Below are 9,940 nucleotides of genomic sequence, written 5' to 3'. Positions count from 1 at the left end.
GATATGGCCTAAACTTATCGAATGCAAATATTACTGCTAAGAGTTCTTTTTCAGTGGTGTTATAGTTTACTTGTGCATCAATAAGAGTACAAATTGCATAATAGATAAAATGAAAGATTTTACTTTTTCGTTGCCCTAGCACCACTCCGACTGCATAGTCACTAGCATAGCACATGAGCTCAAAAGGTTAATTCCAGTCTGGTAGGATAACGATTGGTGTTGTCGAGAGTTTTTTCTTCAAATCTGTAAAGGCATTTAAACAATCGTTAATAAATTCAAATGGATGATTTTGTTGAAGTAAAAGACACAATAGTTTAGAGATTCGAGAAAAATATTTTATGAACCACCTGTAAAGCCTGCATGTCCAAGTAAACTGCGCTCATCTCTCAGGTTGGTGGTGGGGGAAGGTTTGCAATTACTTCCGTCTTGGCTTTATCGACTTCAATGTCGCGGCATGAAATTTTGTGACCCAACACTATTCCCTCATTTACCATAAAATGGCATTTCTCCCAATTTAGTACTAGGTTGGCTCTTCACATCGTTTTAGTACCTTGGATAAATTTCCGAGACATCGGTCAAAATCATCACCTGAGACGGAGAAGACATCCATAAATATTTCTATACATTCTTCCACTATGTCTAAAAAGATTGCCATATGCATCTTTGGAAGGTAGCTGGAGAGTTACACAGCCCAAACGGCATTCGTCTAAATGCATAGGTACTATAAGGGCATGTGAAAGTGGTTTTCTCTTGATCCTTTGGTGCTATGTTTATTTGATTATATCCTGAGTATCCATCGAGGAAGCAATAAAATGTTTTTCTACTAACCTATCCAGCATTTGGTCGATAAAAGGGAGGGGGAAATGGTCTTTCTTTGTAGCTTTATTAAGCTTCATGTAATCCATACATATGAACCAGCCCGTGACTGTTCTGGTGGTTAGGAGCTCGTCATGTTCACTTTTAACCACAGTCACACCACCCTTCTTTGGCACACACTGCACCGGACTGACCCATGAACTATCGGATATAGGATAAATCACTCCGCATCCAACCATTTTATAATTTCCTTCATGACTACCTTCTTTGTGATTAGATTGAGCCTTCTTTGGGTTCCACTGAAGTGCTATGGCTATCATCTAAATTGATCTTGTGCATGCGTATGGTAGGACTTATTCCCTTCAAGTCTGCCATTGTCCATCCTAAGGCCTTCTTATGCTGTGACAAAACATTCAACAAACTATTCTCCTATTCAGAGGTTAGATTGGCATAAATTATTACAGGTAAAGTTTTATCAATTCCTGGGTATGCATACTTCAAATGTGATCGCAAAGTTTTAAGCTCCACTTTCGGTTCATGTTGTAAGGATGATTCTGGAGAATTAACTTCATCATAATCTAGGGGTTTGAATTTCATACCTAATTTATTATGAAGAAGCCTCGATTGTTCCTTTGTCTTTTCTTTGTATTCTGTATTGGTGCGTTTTCAGGGCACTAATTGTTTAGATTTCTGTTATCAGGGTCTTAATTTTCAGAGTCATCTTTTGAAAATATTTCGCTGGGCCAAAGTTTTCTTGTTCATGCATCTCTGTTATAGGATCATAGTACAAAGTGTTGTATTCATCGAGTCTTAGAGATTCACCGTGTCCAAGGATTGTCTTTTCCTCTACTTTTCTAATGCATTGGCATTCCTCTTAATCGTCCACATATTTCATGGAGTCGAATACATTGATGGTAACCCTTTGCTCTCCTACTCGCATTGTGAATTCTCCCTTTTCACAATCTATTAGGATTCTTCAAGTGGCTAAGAAGAGTCGTCCCATAATGATTGGTGCGTTTTCATCAGCTTCGCAGTCCAGATGAGGAAATCAACTGGGGATACAAATTTGTCCACCTTTACTATGATGTCTTCTATTCTGCCCTCGGCCGGACATAAGATCACTCGGCCAGCTGTAGGATGATGTGGTTGGACAAGCGTGATATCCTTTGTGTTTCATAAATATGGACTTTGGTATCAACTTTTCACTTGATCCCAAATCAGCAAGAGCTTGTCCAAAAAAATCATTACCAATTCAACGTAGTATTATAAAACTGCCAGGGTCTTTTTGTTTTGGTGGGAGTTTGCTTATTGCATAACAGATTTCTATTACCGTGGCAATACGTTCTACCTTCTTTTTCTTCGTAACGAAGTCCTTTAGAAACTTGGCATAGTAAGGCATTTTCTCGATGGCTTCAAGTAAGGGCACACTGATATACAATTGGTCCAGAACATCAACAAATTTCTTAAACTGGATGTCGTCATTATGCTTCTTCAATCGTTGAGGGAACGGTGGTGGAGGTCTCACATTATCTGCTATTGGTACTGAGGAATCTTTGGCCTTGGCCATGAATTTCTCATTATCTGCACAATGCTTTTCTTAGCCTTCATTCCTTTCATTCTCTTCAGGTTATTCATCTTGTTCTTCATTTTCAGTTTAATCCTCTGGTTGTATTATGCCATGTGAGGATTGTTTACGTGTTCTCCCTTAAACTTATCATTTTGGTTGACTTGTGTTCCACTCCTTAGTGTAAGTAAACTGCATTGCTCCTTTCCATGATGTTTAGTGATCTCAGTATCACTAGGAGATTTCCGTGTGTGTGAGAATGTAATGTCGTTACAATTTGTCCCACTTGATTCTCCAATGCTCTTAGAGATGAACTATGGCTTTGCAAAAGTTGGCTTGGCTTTGTAGCAAATTTCCCTGGTTTTTAATTGATGTAGAATGTTTCTGCATCAAGGTCTTTGTCGAGGCCATGAAATCTTTTGTCGATGCCATAAATTCCTGCAATGATAACTCCAAGGAATTAGTATTGGAATTAGTGTTAGAGGAAGAAGCTATACCTTTATTGTTTTGCCAGGGCTACTGATGATGTTGATTCTGAATATGTTAATGGTCCAAATTATTCTGCTGTGGCCTGTAATTTGTTGCTTGATTGTTACTGTTCCCTTGATTGCTCCATGAAAAATTCAGGTGTTGTCTCCAACCAGGATTGTACTTGTTTGAATAGGGGTTATTAATTCTCTGGTTGTAATTACCCACAAAATTGGTTGACTCATGGTTTTCCAACATTCACTCTCATGATGATTTTCATGAAAAAATATGCATGCGTTATTGGTCACCTTGACTTCGTTTACCTCATTAAGACATTGCACATTTTTCAATATATTAGTTATGGCAGAAAGTTGAGCAGCCACCGAATCTTTTCCTTCTAATTCATATGCTCCAGGTGTTTTTTTGCCTGTTCCCAATTTTGTATTTGGGAATTGATAATCATTATTTGCTATCCTGTCGAGGATGTCAAAGGTTTTCTAGGTGATTTGTCCATAAGGTGTCCTTTGCTGAGGCATCTAACATCATTCGAGTTGGTGCATTAACTCCGTTGTAAAACATTACCACTTGCATCCAGTCATGAAATCCATGGTTGACACATTTGCGAAGCATACTTTTGTACCTATCCCAACATTCGTATATTGATTCATCATCTCCTTGGTGAAAACTTGCGATGTAATTGTGAAGTGTGTATTCATATTGGGCAGATTATATCGAAGTAGAAAACTCTTGCATAAATTTTTCCATGACTCTATTGAGCCGGAAGGAACTCCGCTGAGCAAGGCTCTTGCTCTATCGCGTAGGAAAGGGAAAAGTTTTAGTTCAAGCACGTCTTCATGTACTCCTTGTTGTCAAAATGAGTCGCAAACTTCAAGGAAAGCATGAATATGTTGTCTAGCGTCCTCATTGGGCGAACCACCAAATTAGCCAATAGAGTTTAGCATATTAAACATCATTGGTTTAAGTTCAAAATGAGTTGCTTGTATTTCAAGAGCCACTATGCTTGGATTGAGATCATCGAGAATTGGGTTCAAATGATCTCGTATCGCTCTTGGTCTTGCAACTTGAAGATTAATTGTTACGTCGGGATCTCTTAGATCTCCCATGTTGTTGACTTGCATTTGAAGTTGGTTTAAATGTGCTCTGGTTCTTTGGGCACATAACCTTTGTCTGAATGATTGTTCAACTTCAGGGCTGAATGGTTCCAAATGTTTACCAGCAGATCTCAGGGTCATGCAATAAAAACCTACAAAAGAAAATAGTAAACTACGTTAGACTAAATAAATTTAAGGTGTCAAGAAAAAATTGTTATGGCAAATAAACATTTCGTCAGTTGCCAACCCCCAGCAACGAAGCCAAAAACTTGACCGCTTGTAAATGTATATGCTAAGGCAAGCAATTATTTGTAAGTATACATAATCGATGCAAGCAATATAGTAGTGAGTGAGTTATCGTCTCCACAGGGATTGAGTTAGAAATTTATCCTCACCATAACTAGAATTAGTTGTCACACACTAATTCCTACTATCTTGTCAAACTAATATTAATAAAACAGGAAATAGTATAATATATGATTGCAGAAAAGTTTCGTCGAGGTAAAATAAATATGGAATCTACTAAAACAAAACAAGGACAAGTGTTGATTTAAATATAATTCAAATAACCTCACATATTCAAACTTATCACAGAGCACTTATGCTAATCTTTTGTATTGACAACAATTACTCTAAGTCTCGAAAGAATTATTATGACTTGCTTAAGCTGCCCGACAGGATTACTAGGTATTCTAGACGGTTGCTATAGCAATACTACCAAATGTTAACTATAACTCTTGTTTGTCAGACTGTTGTTATAGCAATACCTCTCAACGTGAACTATAGGCATTGTCTATCCTACTCTAGGGTCTATCCTTTTTAGTCAAATGAAACCCACTCCTTATCTCTAAGGTATACAAGTTAGAACTTCACCATCCCATATTCATTCCCTTGTTCATGTAGATCTATCTTAATTCTCTCGAATCTAAGAATCATTATCTAGACAAAAGACGATCTCTCGATGCTCTTATATTGCCTAGACATGTTTTACCACAGCCCAATGTGATATCTCGATGCTCTTATATTTTCAAGGTAAAATATTCAAATAATGAACAAAACAGTCATGAGTAAAACATAATTCATCATTCATAAAATATAAAATAATTGTTTAGGAAAAACAAAGATAAACATCAAGTAAGACGGTCATAGTGCTATCAAAAAGTCATATAAGATTCTAAATTTAATACAACCCCAAATATGTAAAGAGATTAAGAACAAAGGAAGAACGACTCCCAAAACTAAGGGCTCTGTCGTGATAATTCTGATCAGCGTCGCGCCTGCTTAGTGATCATCCTCTCTCGAGACCTTAGCACCGCTCTGCTACAGTCTGGCTATGAGGACACCAAGGAAGGTTGGTTGGTAAATGGTGAGAAAGAACTATAGTTTGCTCGCTCACGCCTTAGGTAAAGCTCTCCTCTCTTCTTCCTTGACCCCTTTCTTCTGGAGGCTACGACTGGTTATTTTTAGGGGAGAATCTCCTAGGGTTTTACATAATTAGAGATTCTTTAAATAACCATTGCTTTTTTTGTCTAGACTTAAAAAGGAAATGCGGCTTTCAGAATATTTAAGGCTTCCTTGCACGAGAAGGAGGTCATCCAGGTGGCGTGTGACATAGGCGGTTTCGTCATACCCGCTTCAGACTCTTCAGATAAACCTTTCATAAGTGAGATAAATCTCCTCCTCACGTTCTTCTCTGTTCCATTGGCCATTGCAAATTATGCTGTCACAACTAAAATGTGCTTTCTCTGTAAGTTTCCTGCACATACACAATCCGCACAACATTTCTCCTCAGCAACATCAGTTAAAGCAAATAAATCTTGTTGAAGAAAAACTTATATACCACAAGCTAATATAACCTAAATGCAACTAAAATTCTGCACATACTTTGTTTAAACGAGCAATAAATTAAGTGAAAATACTAAAAATTGAGTCTTTTTTACGGAGTTATCACTAACTTAGACCTACGTGACCAAAGGGGCCAAACCGGGATGGGGAGGTTCTAACCCACCTTAGAGTTCAGGAGAGGGTTTCATTAACTAAAAGAGATAAGACTTACTTGATAGGATAGTGTTACAGTTCACACTGAGAGGTATTATCGTAGTATTATTTTTATCAGGTTCCTTGCTTGAGAGAGTTTAGAAGCATTTTTAGCAAAACTTGTCGAGCAACATACTCACAAAAGAAGAACCCATTCGTAGCACAAAATATAGTTGCCATAGAAAATCCTCATCAATGACCCCTAGAGAAGCTCGATTGTGTCAGGTTACCAAGTCTTATTTCATTTTTCAAAGTTCAATATATTTTACTACATTAGTATTTATTTAAATTTTTCCTTAATACACTTTTAAAATTTAATTAAACTTTTTCCACAACTTTTCTTTCTCACTTGTTCATACCACACTAACTTTACTTAAATAATTTATTATAGTGCATAAACTTTACTCTAAGTCCCTCCAATCTCTGTGGAGACGATACTAACTCACTACTATATTACTTGCATTGATTGTGTATACTTACACAAAATTACGTGCGACAACAAAATATATTTACACTTGATCAAGTTTTTCGTGCCGTTGTGAGGGATTGGCATTTGGCGATTTTAAGTTTAGTTTTTGCACTATGTTATTTCTTATTTTTTGAATAAATTTACTTTTTATTTTTGTTCTTTTTTTCTAGGTGTTGTGTTGCAACATGGCCCATAGAATATCTGAGGAACCATTGTTTTCTTTGGTACCTAAAATAAAAACCTTTTTCATCAAAGAAGACGTGATCAAAGTGTTGAAAGACCCATTTATGAAGTTCAAAATCAAGTGGAGGATCCTGCATATCAAAATGCAGTAGCAAATCTCAAGGATGAAGTTGTAGCTCATCCATGTACTATTAGACGCCACTTACCTCCCAATTTGGACGATCTCAACCCTATAATTATAGATCCAAATATTCAGGCAGTCGACTTTGAGCTCAAATAGGTGATGCTTACCATGTTAGACTTGATTGGAAAGTTTGGTGGTGTGCCTTGTAAGGATGCAAGGCATCATATTCATGCTTTCTTGGAGGTGTGTGACTCCTTTCGATAGTAAGGTGTGCATGAATATGAGTTAAAAATGAGGTTATTCTCATATTCTTTGAGAGATTGACTAGGTCATGGAAAAAGGAGTACCTTCTGGTTCGATAAAATCATGAACAGACTTGTGCAAAAAAAATTGGTGTGGTATAATCCACCCAACATGAGTGACAAAATTAGGAGTGACATTGCTTATTTTCATCAAGCTGATGAAGAGTTGATGTATGAGTTTTGGGATGTATACAATGGATTCCTACATAAGTGCATGAACCATGGATTCCAAGATTGGACAAAAGTTGTTTTGTTCTACCATGGTGTGAATGCTCCAACGAGGATGATGCTAGATATTGCAGCAAATGAAACTTTTCTTGATAAGTCACCCAAAGAGGCCTTTGACATCCTAGATAGGATAGCCAACAATGATTACCAATTTTTCTCTTAAAGACTTGGATTTGGGAGGAAGGTACCTAGGACATTTGAATTGGATGCTAAAGATTCAGTGTTTGCTAAACTTTCTACTATAACAAATATGTTGGAGAACTTGCAACGTTCCAGCTAATTGAAGAAAGTAAAGATGGCCAACTTAGTACACTTATTATTTCATGGCAATCACTATAAGAGTGAATTCCCTGACAATTACAAGTCTATCAATTATGTGGGAAATCTCAATTGAGTCAATAACCCCTACTCGAACACTTATAACTTAGAATCACATCAGCATCCTAATCTTTCATGAGGAAATCAAGGAGCCAACAATGGCAATAGCTCGAATCGATAATATAACACGATTGAACCCCTAAGTTTTCAGAAAAGTTTGTCTTTGTAATATCAACAAGTGGTCAACATATTTATTGAGCACCAAACTATTTATAAGCCACTCTTCAAGACATCATGGTGACTATGAAGGCTCATTTGCAAGATCACGCCACAACTATTGAGAGCTAATGAATGTTATTGCAAAACCAAGTAGCATTGTTGCAAAGTCATAGCTCATCCTTGAGGGCTTTGGAAAACCAAGTGGATCAAATTGCTATACATTACATGCATGCCCACCAAGTAGTTACCTATTTATACTGAAGTCTCTAAGGCTCATGGTAAGGAGAAGTGTAGTACACCCATCTTAACGAGTGACACCCATATATAAAAAGATGCTAATTTTGGGGGGAGACACTCAGAAAACCCAACTAGGAGATTGTGCACGAAGAATCTCAGTTGCAAGATGACTCACATTCGATAGAGAGCAAGGCTTAGAGTTCAATGAGTGGACCAATGATGACTAACAAAAAATTGCCACAGCAAAACATAACCCCCACCAGTAGGAGTGGATGAACAAAGGGTAACTGTCAATGTCTTCAACACTCTCAAAGATATTGATGATTTTAGGAGTGTTAATTTCTTTAAGATGTCAAATCTATAATAGAAGAGAAAGCTGCAGAATTTTGCTGCAACAATTTTTTCCACACTGATGATTACTTGAAGCTTGATAAAAAGCGAAGTAGAGAAAAAATAGATCATAAACCACTGCCATTAACTTTATGTGAAGATCACTTTGGAGGAGAGAGGACTACTGCAACAATATTATTTTTTTGGTTCTATCGGCCTACTCTCTTCAAAGATACCCAAGATGTCTATAAATCTTGTGATAGATGCCAGGGGACGAAGAACACATATGGAATACATGAAATGACCAAGAAAAATATACTGAAGGTGGAACTGTTATATGTGTGAGGCATTTTGGTCTATAATGGTGCTCCAATTGGAAGTGACAAAAATTGTCATAGCAATTCAAGATGTTTGAGAGTTTGCATCCCTTCAACCCTCTTTAATTTCTACTATAGCAATTTTGTGTGTGTTTTTATTTGCTTTTTTATTTTATTGTTTAACTTTAATATTATTTTTTTAAGTATAATAGATTCCCAAACATATTTACTAAGGAAAAAACCCTCATAGACGTTGCACCCACCTACGAAGTAGGTTTGATGTTTTTATGTTTAAATGTTATTTTGCTCACTGTTTTTATCTTTATGCGATGTAGCATTGTAAGAGATTTTGATAGATTTTCGTTTGTTGTAGTGTAATATGCTTAGTCTTGTAAGAGCTTTTAAGAGATTGTCATTTACTAAATATAAATACCTAGTATCAAGAGAGCTAGTGATTAGTGTTTTATTTTGTTAATATTGTTATTAATTAAACCATGTTATCTCTTTTTATATTTCCAATTTGAGTTGTTTTGTTTTGAATTTGTGAAGGACTCTATTTTTCAGGAAATAACAATTAAAAGACAAATTAAAAAGATTTTCCTACTTATTTGGGAAAAGTCGGCGCCAACTCAAATTCAAAGGTCGATCCAAGCACAAATTCTAATTAAATATTCCAAGTAGCAAGATAATGAGGAAAGGATGAGAGCCATAATTCTTTAGGAATTTAAAAGTTGTAATTGAATTTAAATATTTGATATTTTATTAGGAATTTAGTTTGCATACAATTTTTATTTAGGATTTTTAGTTTGTTAGAATTAATAGTTTGAATATTTTAAGAGTTAATATTTTATTTTCATTAGGTTAACTCAAGACTATAAATACCTCATAGGGGTAAAGCTTGAGGGGTGCAAGTTTAGAATATAGTATAGAACTGGTTCTAGCTTTTTCTTTGTTTCAATTTATTTCAATAAAATTATTTTTCTTCTCCATCTACTCTCTTTCTATACTCCAAGCATGATTTCTACCATACTTGGCTAAACTTTTCGTTAGCAGATAGCTGAGCGACAACTCAATCAAGTCTCATGAGAATCGAAAAGGTACATAAAATCTTCATATTTCTTTCTTGATTTTTCTGCAAACAAGGAGAGGCAATCGACCTTTCTTCAACATCTCAATATTTTCAATCTAATGAGTGTATAGAGAACATTGGTTTGTT

Source organism: Hibiscus syriacus, unplaced genomic scaffold, assembly GCF_006381635.1.
Source record: "Hibiscus syriacus cultivar Baekdansim isolate YM2019G1 unplaced genomic scaffold, ASM638163v2 tig00112490_pilon, whole genome shotgun sequence".
Classification (NCBI taxonomy): domain Eukaryota; kingdom Viridiplantae; phylum Streptophyta; class Magnoliopsida; order Malvales; family Malvaceae; genus Hibiscus; species Hibiscus syriacus.
This window is presented reverse-complemented; position numbering follows the sequence as displayed.